Source organism: Ochotona princeps, chromosome X, assembly GCF_030435755.1.
Source record: "Ochotona princeps isolate mOchPri1 chromosome X, mOchPri1.hap1, whole genome shotgun sequence".
NCBI classification, from domain to species: Eukaryota; Metazoa; Chordata; class Mammalia; order Lagomorpha; family Ochotonidae; genus Ochotona; species Ochotona princeps.
The window spans coordinates 12235548-12257507 of NC_080865.1; the positions used below are offsets into that span (position 1 = coordinate 12235548).

A 21960-nucleotide genomic window follows, 5' to 3' on the forward strand; every position below is an offset into this window, starting at 1 on the left:
GCATTCCATTTGGCAAAATGTTTAACAATGGAGAAAGTGTTTGTGATTTATTTATTAAATGCCTCTAAATGCCTGGGACTCTTTCGCATTTTATGAAGATATTCCAAAAATTTTTACAAAAATGAAATTGAAAAACACAAATTATTTTTGCTCCAAAGAATTTTTAAATTCATGCATATTTCTTCCATAATGCACACTTTTTGGATCTTTTGAAGAACCTTGGTGCAGAAACCTGTGGGCAGTTTTACAAGTGTTGCTTTAGACTTCACATTGTAAAGACTAGATCTAGATTTACTTATTTGAAGTGGAGAATGACAGAGAGCAGAAGGAGAGAGAGGAAGACAATGAATGAGCTCTTACCTCCACTAGTTCACTCCCCTAAATGGGCACAATGGCTGAAACTGGTCCAGACTGAAGCCAGTCTGTAGGTGTCAAAGGGTCCAAGTCCCCGGGCCATCCTCTCCTGCTTTCTCAGGTACAATAGCATGGAGCTGGATCAGAAGCAGAGCAATTGGGACTGAAATCTGCACCCTAATATGGGATGTTTGCATTGCAGGTGACGCTTAACTCATTGCACCCCAACACTGGCCTAATAAAGGCTATTTTTTAATACACATAAGGAAATATTTTGAAATTTTACTATTGTGTGCTTTGTATCGGCTAAAGCTATTCTCCTTTGGACATTAGCATAATCTCTTCTTTTGTCAGGGAACCGCACTGTTCTCCCCAAGACTCCTGTGAATTTATGGATCTCTCATTCCAATGATTGTTCCCACTTCCATGACACCGACACTTACTCATGACCTGTGACTTTTGTCTCACCTTTGCTCTGTACAAACTTGGGATCAAACTTGTGTCTTTGTCCGACTTTTCCTCAGATCACCCTGATTCCTCTGCGCCCCAGATATGACTGGAGTTTCAAGAAGTGGCAATGGATGGTTGGGAGGGGACTTCGAAACTGAAGCAACACAAACAGCTTAAAAATGACTATTGAATATTATTCTACCAACTCTTTAGACCAAAGCACCCTTGAGAATTTCTCACCGGTCGTGGTTACCAGTAAAATCCAGTCTCCCACCATACTGCTGGGTCTCAGATTCTCTTTGCTTACCCCTGGCTCCTGCTCCTCCAGATCCTTCATTTTGGTCCAAAGTCACGGATAGTCTCTAACAAGCAAAGGGTTTGGGCTCCAGGACCCACTCCAGAGTTCCATCAAGAGCTGACAGAGGTTTTGAGTTCCAGTTGTTTTTTTCTTGCTCATTTAGAAGTAAGCAATATAGAGATATGTGGGAGGCCTTCGAGATATATGTTGAAAATGTATATTATGAAATACCATGCATGGATTTTTTTAAAATGCGCCAAAATAAACCATCCCCTAATTGTGCTCTCCAGTGAAATTTTTCATCCCATTATATTCCTCACTGGTAGAAGTCTTCCCCTGAGAAGACAGAAGAAATTAGCAATTGTCAGGTTTTATTTCTGTAACAATTTTGACACCCTTGTATCATTTGTGAGTGATACTAGCAATGACAATCAACAGACCATCCATTTTGAATCATGTAATAGAACAGAATCTAAGCAACTATTTGATTTATCATAATGTAGGTAAAGGTTTTCTTAGTTTATATATACATGTTTTGGTGGACCTTAACATTTTGTTTTGCACACTTTTTCACTTTGCTTTCACTTGTGTCTAGTAGAAAAACAGATGCATGAATTATAAATGAGAATGTGTCATGCTAATGGTGAGATCTGATAAAAATCAATCAGTAGTTCGTAGTAAATATCCTTTGTGGAGTTATTTGCTTTGTTAAGTGTGTAGACCATGTTGACTGGTTTGCTATGTCTTTCTTATTCTACCATGAACATTTGCAGAGATAGATTTCTGAGAACACTAGACTCTCTAAGCTTTCTCCAAAGGAAATGACCAGACATTATATTTGCTTTGCTGTCTTTGTGTGTGCAGGGATTCATCTCAGTTCAGAGCTATATCCAGGATAATTTTTTTTCTGGTAATCTTCTGGTTTGACATTAAATCCTTTGTGTGAGAGGGATCGCTCACAGGACTCAGTTAATGAGAATGGTGTTAAATAAGTCTTCACAGTGATGAACAAATATGTTATTTTCTTTGATGATTTCCTATCTGTACGCAGTTAAGAAAATCCAGGTACTAAAGCATATGGCAACAGTGTTCTTTATGAAACTTAAATGTTACCACTGTAAAAATGTAATTTGAAAATATTATTCACAAAAACCAATTTTAAAAACGTTTTCTTAATTCTGTATTGAGAAAAATCACACTAAAACATTGTCTCGGTTTGTAGATTTTCACATTTCTGTGTTGGTATTTCCTGACCTCTGCTGGAGGAAGTGGGAAACATCGGTGCGTTAAAAAATGTCATATGCATATGCATAACTGTATTTGCAACACTGCCTTACGCCCTAATTCTCGCTAATCAGACCAGTCGAAACACTAATGACTCAGTGAGGCTAAGGTTTTTGGAATCGGCGCAGGAGCCAATTTGACCTCCTCGTGGTCATATTTGGTGAGGAACTGCATGCTAAGAAACAATCATAAAGACCTTAGAGTTAAGAAATGTTTCTCAAACTAAATGCTGGTTCTCTACTAGCACCACTCATAGCCATCTTCAGCCACATACCATTTTTCTCATTTTTAACCTATAAAAATAATCTTGGATTGAGAGATACATTTCTAGGGTGATTGGCAAGTGCTCTGACTTTTTATCTCCTACATCATGCCAGATAACGGAGTTCAGAAATTTGTCTCTTCTATCATAGAACATAGGGCCTTGAATGTCTTGACATTGCTTTCTTTTTTTTAAGTGCTTTTTAATTTAGTTTTATTTTTTTAAAAATATGTTTTAATTGGAAAGTCATATATACAGAGAGGAGGAGAGACAGAAGGGAAGATCTTCCATCTGTTGATTCACTCCCCAAATGGCCGCAATGGCTGGAGCTGAGCTGATCCAAAGCCAGGAGCCAGGAGCCAGGAGCCAGGAGCCAGGAGCTTCCTACGGGTCTCCCACACAGGTGCAGTGTCCCAATGCTTTGGGCTGTCCTCGACTGCTCTCTCAGGTCACAAGCAGGGAGCAGGATGGGAAGCTGGGCCACTGGGACACAAGCCAGAGCCTACATGGGATCCCAGTGCGTGCAAGGTGAGGATTTTAGCCGCTAGGCTACCGCGCTGGGCCCTTTAATTTTATTTTTGAGGATGTTTACATAGTTAATCAGTGTGTGACCCTATCTAAGGTTAGGGGAAAGTGGGTGAGACCATTGTTTCCAAATTTTCTTTTTCTTCTTCCTGTATCTGGAATGAGGGGAGGGAGAGAGAAGGAGAGAAGTTGCACTCAGCCTCCCAACTGCATCAGTACCTGGGAATGGGGAACAGACACCCGATGTCACCCTAGGGTCCCCGATGTGGAACATGCTCCAAAGGTTCTGCCCAAGTGGTTTAGACAGTTCTGAGATTTTGTTGATCTCGCTACTCCAAGGAAGAGGAAATCTTTCCCAGGCCCATCAGCTGACACAGTCAACCTTGGAGGCTCTAATCACCCAGACATTGCTGTCAATGCCTGGCCAGGGTAGTTAACTGATTCGTTCTGCCCTCCATCTTCTGTTATGGTACCAGGTGTTCTCTGCAGGTCTCAATGGACTGCTGTATCCTCTGTGTGCATTTAGGTATGCCGTCCACTGCTCTGTCTGAGCCACTGAAGCCCAATTCTGACACATGCATTCCAATCACCAAATACAGTGACCTTGTCGATGGAAGCACCTCAGAAGTGATTCTTCACCTGCAACACACTCCTTCAGCAGTCCTCTCTCCCACATATTCCCTTGCCCTGTTCCCTGGTCAATCTATAGTCCCTGTGCCCAGGAATGCACAGGGCACCCAGTGACAAATGGCATAGGCATGGGCTGTCCTGATGTGAGTTGTGGGCTCGTGGCTCCAAATCGCAGTCCGAGCCAGGCTGGGGCCCGCAAAACCAAATCCCCCCACTTATCTTTAAAAATTTTTTAAATTTAATTTAAAAATAGGCAACTATGCTGGCACACTGATATAGTCAACACTAATTTGGTATTGGTCAGGCCCAGGATGCCCCCCAATTAGTGGCTACTTTTCTCCCAGCTGTGTAATACTTGCCTAAGTTCAAAGCAACCTAGATCGTTGCCTACAGCTAAGAGACATTGTTTTCTATTAGCTGTTTTAATGATTGCCTACAAGCACAAATTATGGTTCATGTAAACACATAGTACAAGACATCTTCTAAAAACCTATGGAACATTCTTCTGGAAAAGAAGAAAAAATACATGGACTTCAGAATTCTTTGCATAGTAATTAATTTATTTTAATTTCATTTTCCAGCATTTATTTTTGAAATATTCTGTTGTATAGCCATCCCTGGTTCCTTCAGCAGACCTGCAGTATTTCTTAACCTAAATCCTGAGGGTATCAAACCAGTTTGTGAGATCCTGCTGTTTGAATCAACCTATTGAAGGGATCTGCTTTGTAAATTTCATACGTGGTTGTTACTGGCAGGTACTTTTATATGCAGCCATATTAACACTAGGCTACGGAACTTGGATCTGGTGGCTGATACTGGAACTGACAAATTTAGCTACCTAGAAAAGGAGAATGATATGGTGGCTCATGGTGTGCTAGCTACCCAATGAAACAGCATCTTTCCTTGAGAAAAGATGACTTTCAGTGTCAACAGTTTCTTGTCATTGTAGACAAGTTGCTCTACTGAAAGGTTGAGTTTATTCATGCAGGTTCCATAATAGATATTGATGCACCCATGGTATGTTTTGTATCTTCTGTATTGGACCTGCCAGAAACATTTTTATCTGTTGAGTGGTCTTCATTTTTAGTGCTACTGTAAATGTGCTTTATGTTATTAAAAATAGCATTCCAACAATGACTTTGTGAATAAAAAGGTATGATGTCAAACTCTGTGGAACTTTAATTGTGGCAAAAGTGCCTCAGCTCAAATCTATGTAATTTAGGTGTTTTCTTTACTGTTTCGAAAAAGATTTATTAATTTGAAAGTCAGAGTTACACACACACACACACACACACACACACACACGCATACAGAGAGAAAGAGAGAGAGAGAGAGAGAGAGAGAGAGAGAGAATCTTCTATTTACTGATCACATCACAAACAGTTGTAACAGCTTGGGCTGGCTGAACCAGGCTGCAGTGAGGAGCCTGGAACCCCATCTTCATCTCCTACATTGCTGCAGAAGCCCAAACATTTCGACCATCTTTCTCTGTTTTCCCGGGCACATTTCCCAGGTGCGTTTGCAATGGACTGAATTGGGAGTGGAGCAGCTGGGACATGAACTGGTGCCTACATAGGATGTTACCATAGAAGACAATAACCCTCTAACTTTCTGTACCACAATGCTAGTCTTTTTTACTGAAGTCAGTGGTGCTATCATTAGTGTTTCATTGTTAAACATCTGCTGAGGTTTTTGATCTGTTTTACAAATAAATGCTGATTTCTACTGACCTTTTAGAAGGCAGTTGTTTCTCTGCCTTGGAAGTGACTCAGAAAATTGTTCCCTTTTAAGGAATATTCACAGTTTAAAAAGATAAAACTTCATAAGGAGTATTGCTATGCACTATTTTGACTTAAACTACTTCCTCTTATGAGTTCTCATGCACACATTCTTTAAATTCTTTTGTTGCTCTTCTTTGAAGAAGTTGAAGAAAATTCTGAGATTAGGAATGATTTAGGCTATAAACACAATTTCTCAATTTCAGCTTTCATCAGTCTGAAATCATTGCTTTAGGACAAAAAGTTGATGTGGATATTAGTTTGGATGTTAACTGTCCCCTAAAGACCCATGTGTTAAAGACTTGGTCCCCAAAATCTTACATTAATGATACTAAGATGGTAGAAACTTAATACAATTACGGCATGCGAGGGTAGTGTTTGACAGCTGAATAGACTGCATTAGGCTGTAAGCCTAGAACCCCTCCCTCCCCATGGTTGAATCATATTGGCTTTCTTAAACATCTATTTTATTTGAAAGGCAGAGTTATGAGAAAAGGAGACACACATATAGAGGTCATCTTTTTACTGGCTCACTCTCCAAATGGCCACAATGGCCAGGGCTGGGTTGATCCAAAGTCAGGAGCCAGGGGCCATTACCAGGTCTCCCACATGGGTTCAAGAGCCTACGTACCTAAACCATCCTCGTCTACTTTCTTAGGCCATAAACAGGGAGATGGATTGATAGTGAAACAGCCAGGACATGAACCTGGGATGCCAGCATGGCAGGTGGAGTATTAACTTAGTATGCCACACTGCTGGCCCCATAAATACGGGCTTTATAAGGAGAGAGATAGAAGTATGCTACCTCTTGCCATGTAATGCTTTGCACTACCTTGGGACTCTACCAGCAAGATCACCATAACCACTCAATGGGTCATCTAATCTTGAACTGAGTCTCCCAAACATATTCTTTCATAATTACCCTTTATCAGCTATTACAGTAATGAAAGTTAATATCAGTGAACTGTAATGACTTTGATCATTTTCAGGACGCAGAGCAACTTAAAATTAAAAAGCTCAATGCCATACTAACAATCATTTCCAAACTTCAGCTATGTGAAGAAAATGAGCAAAAACACTCTTGGCTTAGCCTATTTCTTAGTGGACAGAAACCAAGCTCATTGTTAAAGTCCCTTTTGTGTTGTATTTGATCAACTTGAAAGTGACAGAAGTCTCAAAAAGATAAGCTATTTGTTTCTGTAACCACTATTATTCTAACAGCTTCATGGAGGAGAAAGCATTTGGTTCAAACCTGCAGTCTTGTTGATAACTTGAAGTTACAGTACACAAAAATCACATGCAGGCATACAGAGCTAACTGCAGATATCTATCTACAAGACCATTCCAGTCTAACCTCTGTCAGTATCAGGGAACTACACCAGAGAGTGGAAATATTGAGAAATTGAATAACTCAAGTCATAATTGCATTTAGCAAATGGAAATTGCCATGTTGCATGGGGAACTGCAAACAGTTCATGGAAAACAGACTTAGAGATAAGCTTATTTTGGTGCCAAAAAATTGTGAAATCTATGCTTTTAAGTAGATGTTCAAAAAGTATATGGGCAAAGCATATTACAAAACAACTGTGCATAGCTTTCAAAGTTATGTTTACACCAAAATAAATTTATCTTTTAATTCCATTTTCTATGACCCTTTTGAAGTCTCCTCATGTAAGACCTTGGCCTGCTTTAGAGAGCAGTGAGCCAGAAGTAGACACTTTTGCAGGCCCTTAACATTCTCTTCTTCATGCCCCATCACCAATCCTGTTAATCCAGGGAGGCTTGAATCAAAGTGCAGAGTGCACTTGTGTCTCTGATGATTATAGAAATCTCCAGCTGCCCTTTCGCATGAGCTTCACACTTGCCATGCTGATCTTGCCAGCTCCACAAGTCTGCTGTATCTGAGGTGGGCTTAACGAATCTTTGCTTCCACCCTCACCCACAGTACATTTTATTTCTCATTTATGGGAAACAGCCATGTCTTATTGCCATGGGAAATTTTTTCCACGGGAAAAAATGTGCAGAGTAGTAATTTCCTCCTCATCAAGTGAAACTCGCTTGGTTAGTGATCATTCTGAAGCTAACGCTAATTTATTCTGGAAACCCAAGTGCTTATTTGTGTTCTTTGGAGAATATAGGCAGATCTACAGCAAGTAATAATTTGTTCAAAATTACATCTTGCTGCATTTGGAGCAACATTTGGGAAGTGAGATGCATTTATTCTAGGCCTCCATAGATTACATTTGGAACTTCAAATGTAGCAAAATCAATAAATATACTCCCTGTGCTCATGCACACACATACATGCACACATCTGGATAAAGTTATAGGAACTAGAGTTGTGGGTAGCACAGAATTTTTTAAAAGATTTATGTATTTACTTGACAGAGAGAGTGAGAAGCAGAGAGATCTTCTATCCACTAGTTCATTCCCAAATGACTGCAACAGCCAGGACGAGGCCAGGCCAAAACCAGGAGCCTGAAATTTCAACCTTGTCTCTTTTGCTGTTGCAAAGGCCCAAGGTCTTGGGCTATCCACCAACGTCTTCCCAGATGCATCAACTGGGAGCTGGATTGGAAGTGCAGCAACTGGGATGGAACTCAAACTGGCATCCATATGAGATACCAGTGTACCCTTCTGGTCACAGTGGTGGCCCCATGCATAGTATTTTTAATTACATATACAATAAGCCTTTTCCATGAACTTTTAGAAAGTTCCTCATATATATGATTTCAGAATTTTTGTACCATAATGAACTTATCTTTCAATTCAGTTTTCCATGAGCTTTTTGAAGTACCCTTGTGTGTATGTTTATATAAAAATATATCTATATATGCATATATGTGTGTATAGATATTCACTATATATATATTGTATTTGTTTACATTGAATTTTCTCTATTTTCATATAGAAGAAAAACTGAAGTCTTCTTCACTTAAGAATATTTTATTTTCCAAATGTCATTCAAAGTTCTTTGTAAATGCCATCATAAATAAATACATATAGTCAAGTTTAGCTCATTAGTTCCTATTAATTATGCATCCACACTTTATTCAAAGCATGCACTAAACATCAAATATATGGAAAGTATCAGGGTAAATAATTGATAATGAGACCATTCAGAGCACAGATGGTATGGTATTTGTGGGACCAAAGTGTATCTTTTCCATATGAAGCCAACAGAAAAATATTTTTGAAAGTCACTGAACAAAAAGAGTCAAAAAAAGAAAAGTAGATTCCTATTTCACAAACAAAGAAAAGCAAACAATATTAGATCATACTGTTTGAAAACTGATGACTAGAAAACTTAAGGTTCTTAATCTTAGCTATTCAGTCTCCAGAGCTATACCATTGTTGACAGATTATATGTAAGTAGAGCAACAATCTTTTTAGCGGTTTCTTTTTGAACTTCATGATTGGTAAGTACTTGATCTGCCTCTCAAATTATCCAGACAATGGTTTAACCAATTCTTTGTCATTGTTCTCTACCTTTCAGTCCTGTGGCATCTATTGTCTGTCCACTAAGCCACTGACACATAATTGAAAGTTTTATCATAGTAGCACTCCACTTGAAGTTATCCACTAAGTGTTGACTCAAAGCATTCCGGAATGGATTGGCTCTGGTGACACTAGTATTAGACATTTAATACATTTATATAATAAATGTATGTAAATATAAAGAATCGATATGATTGCCTATAGATGTAAATGCTATAAATACTTTGTAGGGTGAATTATATAATTGACAAAATCAGAATGTAGGGAAGGAGAGAATGAAAGAAGTGTAAGAAGGTAGCAACTACTTAAATCTTATTTCATAGCATGGATTCAAGTCATATCAAAATTAAGCTTGGAGTTAATTCTAAAAAGTCCTATCTGTTACTGATTTTCATGATCTTTTGACATAATACAGTGCTCTTTCCGGAATTAAACATCTCCTGGAGTTTATGAAACATATTTGAAGCTTAGCACTTCCTTCACTTTATTTCAGTTTGTGTTTCTTCTATTAAGTTCAAGTACATTTTAAATCAGTGAATGCATTATGCTTCAATTTTTGTATATTCTTTTTTACCCTTTCTTCCTTTTTTGATGTTTTTCCTTCATCTTCTAATTATCCATCTATTCATTTATTTATCCATGGCAACCATCCATCCATTCATCTCCCCCTCTTCTATTTAGCAAATCCTTAAAAAGAACTATGACATATCATATACCAAATGGCATAGCTTTGGCTTTTATTTGGATGGTGCAGTATGAGATAATTTGGTGATTTCTTCATTGTACGTTTTAGTACTATTACGACTATGTGTAGAGTTCATCTCATTTTTATTTTTGAAACTATGATTAGAAACAGACTGTACTGTACAAAGTACATGATCTATGAGAAGAGGCTAGGTCTACTGCTGCCAACAAAACTGTGTGCCTCCCACCTGCTCAGGCAGCAGTCTCCTGGATTACATATCCACTAGCAACAGCCAAACTGCTTCCAGGCAGGGTTAGTGGCTGAGCTTAGGTCCTTTGCATTTAGACAGTCTAGATCCCAAAAAGCAGCTGGTCACATACAGATCCTCAAGGGTTTTTATCCTGATATGGCGGGGATGCAGATTTATCCCTTTTGTCTAACACACACACACACACACACACACACACAGATACACACGCTGTTGATCATTGACCTTTTGCATGACCTTGGCTATGTAATTTATGCTCCTGTGCCTTGATTTCTCCATTTGATCAGAGGGATGTTTGTACCACTCTCTTAGTGCTTTAAGATTTAAAAGAGGAAATATATTAGCGGAAGACATTGTTTAACATCACTGTCACTGATACGGCTATTGTGATACACTAAATAGAGAATACTTGAATAGAAAGGGTATCTTGTGTCTACTTTGTTTTTGAAAAAATACTTCTGGAATTGGCTTATTATTAAAGAAAGAATTTCAAAAATTAGACACCAGGCAAGATGAAACTCCATGAATCCTTTTGCAAAGACAATCAGACCAATAAACTCTACTAAAATATTTTATAGATTCCTTATGCATTGAAGTATAGGCTTTTCTTTTTCTCGTGTATGAAGCATTTAATGAGGGATAGTAGATATTTTCAATAAAGATCTTTTATCTTTCTTTTTTTTAAAAAAGAATATTTGCATCATGAATACTTACTGCTTCATGTGCCAATCAAATTTTAACATCTCACGATTTCATAATGTTCTTTGCATAAGTATTGTAGATTCAGCAGCTATAAAATAATTTTTATCATATCCAGGGTCTTTAAAATTCTCTCAATCATTTGCATGTATGTTTCAGAGAGTTTTGTGACTCAAATTATTTTTGAAGCATAAGCTTTTATCCTTTAAATCTACTTTTGTCTCCACTGTTTTTGGTTTCTGTATTATGAGTAGACTGGGAGATCAGCATTTACCTGCAACTAAACTTGCATATTTAGACAAACAGATTAAATAGGTTATAGTAAAGAGTAAAATGCCTTTTTTCTGGTTGTGATATCTTTTGCATTTCCATCAGCCACACTGTAATCTTTTTGGATTATACAGTATGAGATTGTGGTTCTGAGCAGGCCAATTGAGACTCTTTCCTCTGAGTTACTAAGCGACCATATTGACACTCTTGTAGAGGAATCAGGAAGCAGTAGGCATGCCAGGGTTTACCAATATCACAATAACTTAACTCTGCCTTCCAAATAAATAATAGATCTTTTGAAAAACATGGAGGCTGGCATTGTAGCACATTGACATTATAGCTTAAACTGTTGCTTGTGATTCTAGCAACCCATTTTGGAGCACTGATTTGAGACCTGGCTGCTCTGCTTCTGATCCAGTTCCCTACTAATGCATCTGGAAAAATAGTAGAAGACAGCCCAAATGCTTGGGCCCCTGAATCCATGTGGGAGACACTAATAGAGTTCCAGGCTCCTGGCTTCAGGTTGGCCCAATCCTGGCTGTTGAGACCATTTGGGAAATGAAATGGCAAATGTCAGGTTTCTCTTACTCCTCTCTCTCTCTCTCTCTCTCTCTCTCTCTCTCTCTCTCTCTCTCTCTTTCTTTCTTTCCCTACTATCTCTGTCCATTTGGCTTTTCAAATAAATAAAATAAATTTAAAAATACAATCAAGAGTCCAATCAGAGAGAGTCATACAGAAACTATGTCTATAATTACATGAAAGAAGTTTATTTCCTCATTTTGTCTTTCAGCACATATACTTTATGCAAAATTCTAAGCAAAAGGGCTGTAGACTGACCTGGAACCTTTTACTGCTGACATTTACTATTTCTCCTTTAGTTTTAAGTTGGCAAATGTTAAGGACAGCTGCTACAGTCAGCTTCTAGTCATGTGCAAACTGAGAAACAAATACAATTCATGATTACCTATACTTTAGACTTTCAAGTTAAACCAAACACACATGTGCATGCTGGCTCTGACATCCAGTTCAAATATGAATTTAATAATAACAATGGCCGGGCCCGGCGGCGTGGTCTAGCGGCTAAAGTCCTCGCCTTGAAAGCCCCGGGATCCCATATGGGCGCCGGTTCTAATCCCGGCAGCTCCACTTCCCATCCAGCTCCCTGCTTGTGGCCTGGGAAAGCAGTCGAGGACAGCCCAATGCTTTGGGACCCTGCACCCGTGTGGGAGACCCGGAAGAGGTTCCAGGTTCCCGGCATCGGATCGGCGCGCATCGGCCCGTTGCGGCTCACTTGGGGAGTGAAACATCGGATGGAAGATCTTCCTCTCTGTCTCTCCTCCTGTCTGTATATCTGGCTGTAATAAAATGAATAAATCTTTAAAAAAAAAAATAAATAAATAAATAATAACAATGGCCATATTTTGAGATTTTAGTATGTTTGCAGAGCACCTTTCCAAGCATAAACGTATCTCATTGAATATTCAGAAAAGCCCCATGACAATCATTGTCCCTCCTTTATGATGGAGAGCATTGAGGTACAAAGCATTTGCATGACTTGCTGCAGATTCCCCAGTTGATAAGTGATAGGTTTGGGATGTCAACCCTGATTGTCTCATTCCAGAGTTTGGGAATTTGGCATTTCAACTGCCATATTGCCCTATTTATACATGTGCTCAAGAACAAGTGATGTCTCAAGAAAAACAAGGAAAAAGCATAGAATACTGAGGACCGAAGTGCAGGGCAGGTTATTGATCTCTGCTTTTTCTTCTCAGAATCTTGCTTCATAATGTCATCATAGGCCCCATCACTGAATTTCTGTAAAATCTCCATTTGGACTCCCTTGATACTTTTGATCTCTCCATATTACCAGGAGCCCATTGATACAAATTCTACATTTGTTTAAGTTGAGGACTATTGGGAGACAGTAAATCAACACATTTATTTGTTAATCCAGGAATTTAAAGTACAGACAATCCCCCAACTTCTAGTAGTTTACTTTGCCACTTAACTTTATGGTGATAGCGATTCAAATTCAGTAACTCTATTGTTCCAATTCTGAGTTTGGATCTTTTGAGTCCTTTCCTCTGTTGTGATGTTGGGCTATGGCAATGCATGCTGCAGCAAGGTTCTGCAGCATGTGGTGGTGCTGCAGAGCCGGGATGTGTCCAGGGTTAGGGGTTCCAAGCATTCACAACTTACAATGGTCACACCCTACAGTGGGCTTTTGGGAAGGGACTCCATCATAAGTGGAGGAATATCTGTATACCAGTGAGATTGCTGGAACTTTGTGTCACAGGAGAGAGAAAAATGATTAGACAGCCATATGCATATTTTGAGTTCATCACATGTTTCCATTGCAAAATGTAAACATAAGAAGATTAGAAGAGGTGTCACTTTATGAATGCCCAGTGTAGATTGGATGATCTGGCAATCAAATGATGCCATTGTGATACCCGATGCCATTGATCCTTTGGATTAGAAAGGATAAGAGTCTATCTAAAAACAACAGGCTGTTTTTTAACCTCCTGTGCTTCTAAGGCCAGGGTAGTTGTGCTGCTACTATTTTAGGGGCCTCAGTTTCTCTCTGATTGATTCCAGGCATATTCTCCACATCCCTGTTGACATCTTGTCTGTTTTCTAGGCTGGAGCTAAAGTTTCTTGATGGTAGAACTCTGGGAGAAAACACAGTAGACTTAAGTTAAAAGGAGAATGAAGGTCATCAGTCTTTATCATGGCCTATAAGTGCTTAATGCTATATCCCCAACCAGCTTCCTGACCCAGCTGTATTCCAGTCACTTTGGGTTCTGAAGTGCCAAGTTTATTACTCCGCTGGATTTGCACTCCTTGAAGCATAGTAAAGGTAGCTGGCAACATGCTCTTTTTAAAAAATATTTATTATTATTGTAAAGGCAGATTTATAGAGAGTAGGAGAAGCAATGAGAAAGATCTTCCATCCACTGGTTCACTCCTCAAATGGCCACAATGGCCAGAGCTGAGACAATCCGAAATCAGGATCCAGGAGCTTCTTTTGGGTCTCCCACATGGGTGCAAGTTTCCAAGAATTTGGGCTAGCTGGGACAAACTGGAAAGAACTGGGATTCTCAACTAACTGGCATCTGTATGTGGAATGCCAGCAGTTGGAGCTGGAGGATTAACCAGTTGAATCAAAGCGCCAGCCCCTGGCCACATATTCTTTTTCTGTTCTCCAATGAAGAGGGAGAAATGGTTTCCATACCCCCTTTTTTTTGAATCCTGGAAAGCTCAATCACTGCTCTAACCAAGAGAATTTGACAGAAGTGTTGCGATTTCAGTTTGGAGGCCAGGGTCTTAAGAAATTGACATATTCCACCTCCCTCTTGGGGCCTTGAATTACATACATCACTTCAGAAGTGTAAATACTGTGAAGCTATCATACTAGAGAGGCTACAAGGAGTAACTCAGACCCTGTTTTGGCTGAACCGAGTGTCCCAACTCCTGCTCCAACTAAGCAGCTAGATTTGTAAATGAAGCTGTTTGTGCATCCTGTCCAGGCAAGCCTTCAAATAACTCTAACTCCATCTACTATTTGGTGTAGCCACATGAGCCTCTCAAGCAAGAATAGCCCCACTTAGCCAACACAATGTACAGAAATGCAAAAGAAAATAATAGATTTATGTCTTAAGCCATTGAGCTGTGAGTTTATTTATGCAGCAATAGATAACAAAGAGGTGGGCATTTGGTGCCAGAGTTAAGATGCCACTTGAGATGCTTACATCCCGCATATAAGTGTCTGGGTGTAAGTCCTTGCTCTGTTTCTGATTCCAGCTTCCTATTAATCAGCACTCTAGGAGGCAGGCAAGTGTGGCTCAAATTATTACATCTCTGCCACCCATGTGGGAGACTCATATTGAGTTCTGGGCTCCTGGCTTCAGCTTGGCTCAACCCTGGCTCTTGTGGGGATTTGGGGGTACTGAATCAGCAGATCGTAGTCCTCCCTATGTCTCTCTACTTTTAAAATATGTAATTGAAAAAATAACTAAAACACATTTTCTTTTCCCTGTACTTGGGACAGTCCTGTTTATCAACTCAAATACCATCTTCTCAGAGAGGTCTTCCCTGATAAGCCTGTGTTAAGGAGTAGCCTCTCCCACCTCCATCAGGTTTTCTTTGTTCCTAATTTATCCTTTCACTGCTATACTGTTAGTTTCTGAGCAAGTCTTGACACTACATAATATGGGGTAACTTCAAAAAGTTCTTGGAAAATGTGTATTAAGAAGACACTATACCTAGACTTCAGAATTTTATTCCAATATAAACATCTTTTGATTCCATTTTCCATGAGCTTTCTGAAGTACCCTAATACACATATTCCTTGCATATGTACCTGTGCCTGGTAGAATAGAAACTTCATAAGGGCAGAAAGGTGTTTGTGTTCTCAGTTTGATCCACTGCTCAATCTGCAGCACTTGAATCAGGGCATTGCACCTGCTAGACCTGAGGAGGGTGTTTCTTATAGGAGTGATGGAAACAGCGACTCTTTGCTTCTAAGTGAACCTGCCCTCATGGAGACTGCATGCTGGTTGGGGAGAGCATGTGATATGCAAGTAAATAACATATATAAGAAAAACATAGATACCTAAAATATGATTAGCATCAGCTGTGTTAACTTTCTTTTTCCTATCACTTGCGCAAAACAGACAGAATCAAGAAGTATGATTAAGCACAGAATAAACACTGACCTAAGCCACGGATTTTCTATGATCAAGTATTGTACCCAAAATTCACTATTGCTTGTCTGAAACTTAATAATGCTTGATTTTCAAGTGTATTTTAGAGGGGAAATTCAGTTCCCCATGAAGTTACCGAATTATGAAAAAAAAACTTCAGTGTTTAAAAATCTATTGCTTGTGTCAAGATTTAATAATTTCTACTGAAGGTTTGAACATTCCAATCAGATCTGCTAAATCTCCTTTAAATAAAGTACTTCAAAAAGTTCAAGGAAAATTAAATCAAAAGATGTTTATCTTTTCTATAAAAATATTGAAATTCTTGCATAAGAAAAAAATCTTCAAAAAGTCTGTGGGAAATGCATGTTGTGGAAGAAAATATGCATGCGTTTGAAAAGGCCTTTTGCCACAAATGTGTTGAAGTACCCTTATATATATATATGAATAAGAGATTACTATGTAAAAAAAGGGGGAGCAATGCATTAGGTAACATGATTAAGATGCTGTGTGGGAATCCCATATCCGACAGCTTGGGTTTGAGTCCCAGCTCCACTTTGGAGTACATCTCCCTGCTACTGAACATCCTGGGAGGCAAAAAAATGAAGGCTCGAGTACTTGGGTCCCTGCGACCTACATGGAAGACCTGACTTGAATTATGAACTGGCTTCAGCCTGGACCAGCCCCTATTGTTATGGGAACTTGGGAAGTGCATTAGAGGGTGGAAGAACTTTGTCTATTTCTGTCTGTTTTTCAAGTATACTGAAAATCAGTAATAAAACATTTACATGAAGTTAAACAATCTTTTAAAAATATTTATCTTATTTAAAATATTTATCTATTTTATTTGAAGGCAGATTTACAAAGAGAGGGGGACACAGGCAAAGACAGAAAGAGAGATCTTCCATCCACTTGTTCACTCCCCAAATGGCCAGAACTGAGCCAATCTGAAATCAAGAGCCAAGAGCCTCTTCCGGGTCTCCTATTTGGGTATAGGAGCCCAAGGCTTTGGGCCATCCTCTGCTGCTTTCCCAGGGAGCTGGATTGGAAATGAAGCAGCTGGAACTCACCGGTGCCCATAAATATTCTTTTAAAAAGCAATATCTGATAAAACATCTGCTTAGCTACAGTTGTAAAAATACATCTAGTATCAGACTCCTATCCAGACACTGCTATTGGATGCAAGCATCCCAAGTGACATTTTAATTGCAGCACCAAACACCATCTCCTTAGATGAGTTTCTTTGCCAACTTTTCATCCTGAAAACAGTAGTTTCAAGCAGGCAGATGCCTCGGATTCCTTTCATCTCAGTAAAGCTTTTAATTCCCTTTAAGTGTCTCTATAATAGTGATTTTCACCTAAAGTTTACAAGTTACTTCTGGGCCAAATTTGCCTTCCTTTATCTAACTCTTAAAGCATGTCTCTCCTTCTGTGTCCCCCAGAAAGTTCTTGTAATCAGGGTCTATTCAGAAACCTTTTCACTGCCTGAAGAAATGAATATTCCTTTGATCAATACAATTTCAACAGGAAGATTTAATATTGATAGCAGGAAAGCTTCTTCTGGGGTCAAGGAAAGTCTTCTTCTGTTTGTTCAGAAAATCTCTGGTTTCTTTTAAAGTGCAGTTCTGGTTATAAGGCTTTGAATTTCTTTGTGGGAATTTTCTGACTCATCTCAATGACTCATCATTTTGGTTTGTACTGCTCAAAGAGGTAAAAATTTCTCCCAAAGAAGTTATGGAGTGAAAAGTTGGCATCTACTAGAGGTAGACCTTAAAACTGGATGAGTTGTTCAATAAAGAGACTACCTATTAGGCATGGTTAAATCCAAGGTTATGGAGTTTCATCTTGTATGGATCTCTTCATAGAGATTTGCATTTTAATGTTGGAGTCATAGACCTCTGTTATACTACTGGGCTTTCATTAAATTCATGTAGACCCTGTCAAGTATTGTCATGCTTTTTAGAACTTCAATTTCTGGTCTGGAGAATGGAAGTATTAATTTTTACCTCTCAGTTTTGCCAGGAAAAATTAAATACCATAATATACAAAATAACTACAAATATCAGAAACTTTCTCATTGTTTTAAAATCTTATATGGTAGAGACATGCTTTACAGACACAATTTTTCCCACACTTGGATAAAGGCATATCCTCATATTTCAAGATAATTGTTTGGCGACCTAAAGGTAACAATTGAATTGGAGAGAAAATCAACTTTGAGAAACATCATTTATTTCAGAAGCCAATTTTTTCCCTGCCATCCTCCCTCTGTCCTCTTATGCTCTAGGCATGTGCCCAGGTTACAGAGAGTTTTTTCATCTCCTCATTACTCTATATATTTCAGGGACATCAAAAGCATTCGGATAATATCTTTGACAGATGAGAGCACACCTGTTGTCCGGCACCTGCGACTCCAGTGAGGCTGCAGTTTGCGATAGGAAGAAGAGTGCAGTTGTTTTGGATTAGCTGAACTACTCTCAGAGGCTGGGGTTCCAGGTCCAGTCCTAGAGGTTTAGAGGGGCCTGTTGGAGAATGTCACTGGATGAGCATCTTCCCCAACAAGGAGATATCAGGGTGAGCAGTTGGGGATGGAACTTCCTGATGGTAAATTTCAGTATGCTCTACTCACTGATGCTGTGAGGCTGGAAAGCTTGGGGCTTCAGCTACATAGTCATCTGTGAGCTCACATAGTGGAATTGCCCCCAACAAGGCCTGGAGAGTTTCGCATCAAGGCTGACTCACGTTGGACACAGAGAGGAGCTTTGTAGTATTTATGAAAATCACTATCACACCAGTAGTTTAAAAATTTGAAAATACAGAATCCAAAATGCTATAAAATCTGAGACTTTTTTCAGTGTCTACATGAAGCCACCAGGTGAAAATTTCATCTGTTGAGTCAGTCATAAGCAAAGTTCAGGTGCAGTAGAAATGCTAAGACTTGCCATCAAGCATTACATATGGAGTATACATGACTAAAGTGAATTTTATGTTTAGACTTGGGCCCCATATCCAAGTTATCTCATGATTCATATGTGGAAAATCCAAAACTCTTCTGGCCCCAAGAATGTTGGATAACAGATTCTCACTCTATTATAACCAAAGTCTTTGTAAAGACTTTGCAGATGTTATCTCATTTAATCTTTGCTGCAGCCCAAGAGGTGGACATAATCTACATTACACAGATGATGAAAGTGTCAGTGGTGTAGTTTACCTAAGGTCATTGAATTGGAATGGCTGTTTTTTGGAATCAGTGTTTCATCCCCTAAATGCCAATTGGCAAAAAATTTTGTGGAAGGAAAAGTATAGGGTCAGGAATCATGATTTTAGTCAATATTTTATGCACTTACTATGTGCAGGGCAATATGTTAGGATATGTGTTTGTATTAGCCCACTGGCCACTGTAATATCATGGTATTGGTTCTAATTATATACCAAGTGCCAAGCAGTTTGTCACACATCTTAGTTCATGAGCACCTATTGATTGAATGTTGAGCCTCACAACTGTGTTTTCTCTCAGAGAAGGAGAAAAACTTGTATATGTACTTTGTACCTGTAGGCAAAAGTGGACCTTGTTCAAGTGGTTTCTGGTATTTTGATATGATAAAAGGAGGGTTTGCAAAGGTGTGGCAAAGCTGAGGGTCCATTTTTAGCTCATGATGTTGTGCTTGGTTTAGTTCCTTACTGTCCCAAAATCCAATCACCATAAAAAGTATTTCATTTCTGTAGTGAAAATTTCCAAAGCTTAACACATCTATGTGAACATGAAATTTTATAACCCTTTTAATCTCAGCTTTTTAAACAAGCACTTTGCTGCTATTTTTGTCTATGAAAAAAATGTTAAATTTACTAATTAGAACATTAGAGCTGGCAAAACTACCTTCTGTGTAAATTATTTGTGAAAGATCCTATGAAGTCTTGTAGCGAGAGGGAAAGTTTGTCTTTAAGAATTACATTTAAACTCATACAATTAGCAGAGCATGTTAAAATGTATAGAAGAGAAGGCTTCATTATTTAAACTTTTTTAAGATTCACTGGAATTTGGACATCACATGTATTGCAATACCAAGACCCCCTGCTATAACTTACTGTGTAGCAGTGCTTTGTCGTTTTTAGGTCGTTGCAAACATTTTTTAAGGTGGTAAACTCCCTCTTGCTCCTTAACTATTGTGAATGAAGCTAAAATAAATATGTGAGTACAGATAACTCTTAGTTGTTTCAAATCAAAATGTATTTACTAGGGCTTTGGCAGAGTGTCACCCAGCTGAGAACGTCTCTGGTGTGCTGGATGAGATGAACACAGTCATGGATTCTCCTGACTGCACTCCCCATGAAACAATTCCCTTTGGCCCAAATCTGTGGTTACCATCTAGGGAGCTGTACCATACACAGCCATGTGCTCAGACAAAGCCATGAAGCCAGCCATGGGCTTCATTTTCATTATGGTACCAGAATTCTGTTTCCATGTATCTGTCTCCAAATACATGCTGCAGTTCCTCAAGTTTGGGACTGTGTCTTACCTCATCTCCGTCTCTTCTCTGTGCCTATTTCTTCTCTTTTTTTAAAAAAGATTTATTTATTTTTTATTACAAAGTCAGATATACAGAGAGCAGGAGAGACAGAGAGGAAGATCTTCCATCCGATGTTTCACTCCCCAAGTGAGCCGCAACGGGCCGGTGCGTGCCAATCCGAAGCCGGGAACCAGGAACCTCTTCCGGGTCTCCCACGCGGGTGCAGGGTCCCAATGCATTGGGCCGTCCTCAACTGCTTTCCCAGGCCACAAGCAGGGAGCTGGATGGGAAGTGGAGCTGCCAGGATTAGAACCGGTGCCCATATGGGATCCCGGGGCTTTGAAGGCGAGGACTTTAGCCGCTAGGCCACGCCGCCAGGCCCCTCTGTGCCTATTTCATAGCCTGTGACTGATATCCTTTTACTTAACAAAAGAAGAAGCAGTCCAAGTGTCAGTAGCACAAAAAGTATGATGTTTGGAGACTTCTCCTGGGCCAGTCCAAGTCCACTGGTCAGGCAGTTTTGATTCTCTTCATTATTTAGATCTCATTTGCTAGCTATCCTTTGCTTTGCTTTGTCTCTCAGCCTAGGGCTCTTCATGTTGCACTTACCCTGAAGCAGACAGGACAGCAGCAGAATGGGAGCTGAAGTGGGTCGGTGGGGCCTGCTGTTGCTTGTGCACCAGAGTCCCTCCAGACCTTAAGTCTTCTGTTCCATGAGAGGCAATGTGAGCTAGGGAACTGGCTTCACGTGAAGCACTTCTGAATCGGAAAGCTACTCAGTAGTTATGTGATATGGAAGAAGTTATTTCTACTAGAATTCACTCTCCTCATAGGTTAATACCCATGTGTTCACAGCAGCATTATTCCGAATGGCCAAAACATGGAAATATCCCAGTGCCCACGAACCAATGAATGTATAAACAAAATACGGTCTATTCATACAGTCAAATATTATTCGGGCCTAGAAAGGAATGAAATTCTCACACATGCTCCAATATGGATGAACCTTGAAGACATTAAGCTTAGTGACAGTCACAAAAGGACAAGTGGTGTTTGATTATGTGAGCACAGCTGTTGTTTACTGAGTTGCCTCTGGTCCCTAGATATGGTTTCAGAGGAACACAGTTTCAGATATTTATTCATTTTTCTCTTGTATATTTACTAAATGAGTACTGTTCTAAGTACGGGGAATACACTAGAACAAAAGACAAAGTTTATGCATTGGTGGGAATTCCAGAGGGGAGAGACACTAAACACATACAGAAATAAACATGTCATTTAGCCTCAGTTGCTACAAAGAATGATAAAGGTTGAAAGGGTGACATCTTTGAGGAAGCAACATTTGAACAGTAATTTGAATGGAATGAGGGAATCATCATGTAAAGCCTGACAGAAGCGTGTTCCTGAAGAACAGAATGAAGGGCAGGTGCAAAGGCCCTGAGGCAGCAATAAACATTGTGTGTCTAAAGAACAAGGAGATGACTGAATTGAACAAAGGGGAGAAGTAGTCAGAGGTAAGAGACAACGATTTAAACCCTTCTTGAACATAGTAAGAACCTCGAATTATCCATAAACATGGAAAAGCATTAAAGGTATTTGGTTAAGGGTGTGACATGTAAGGAATTACAACTTACATAGTTCTCTGGCTACCAGGCAACTGTGTGGGCCAGTAGTAGAATCAGGGAAGGAGTTTAGGAAGTCAGAGATAATGGGACTTCAGATCAAAGAGATAACAGTGAAGGAGGTGA

At 39.4% G+C, this 21960-nt stretch overlaps 1 protein-coding gene across 1 annotated transcript in view; it reads left to right on the plus strand.

Moving 5' to 3' along the window:
• The window catches only part of MAOB (monoamine oxidase B), a 108546-nt gene that overhangs the window by 43287 nt on the left and 43299 nt on the right, over positions 1-21960 (plus strand). The gene's annotated exons all lie outside the window — the stretch shown is intronic.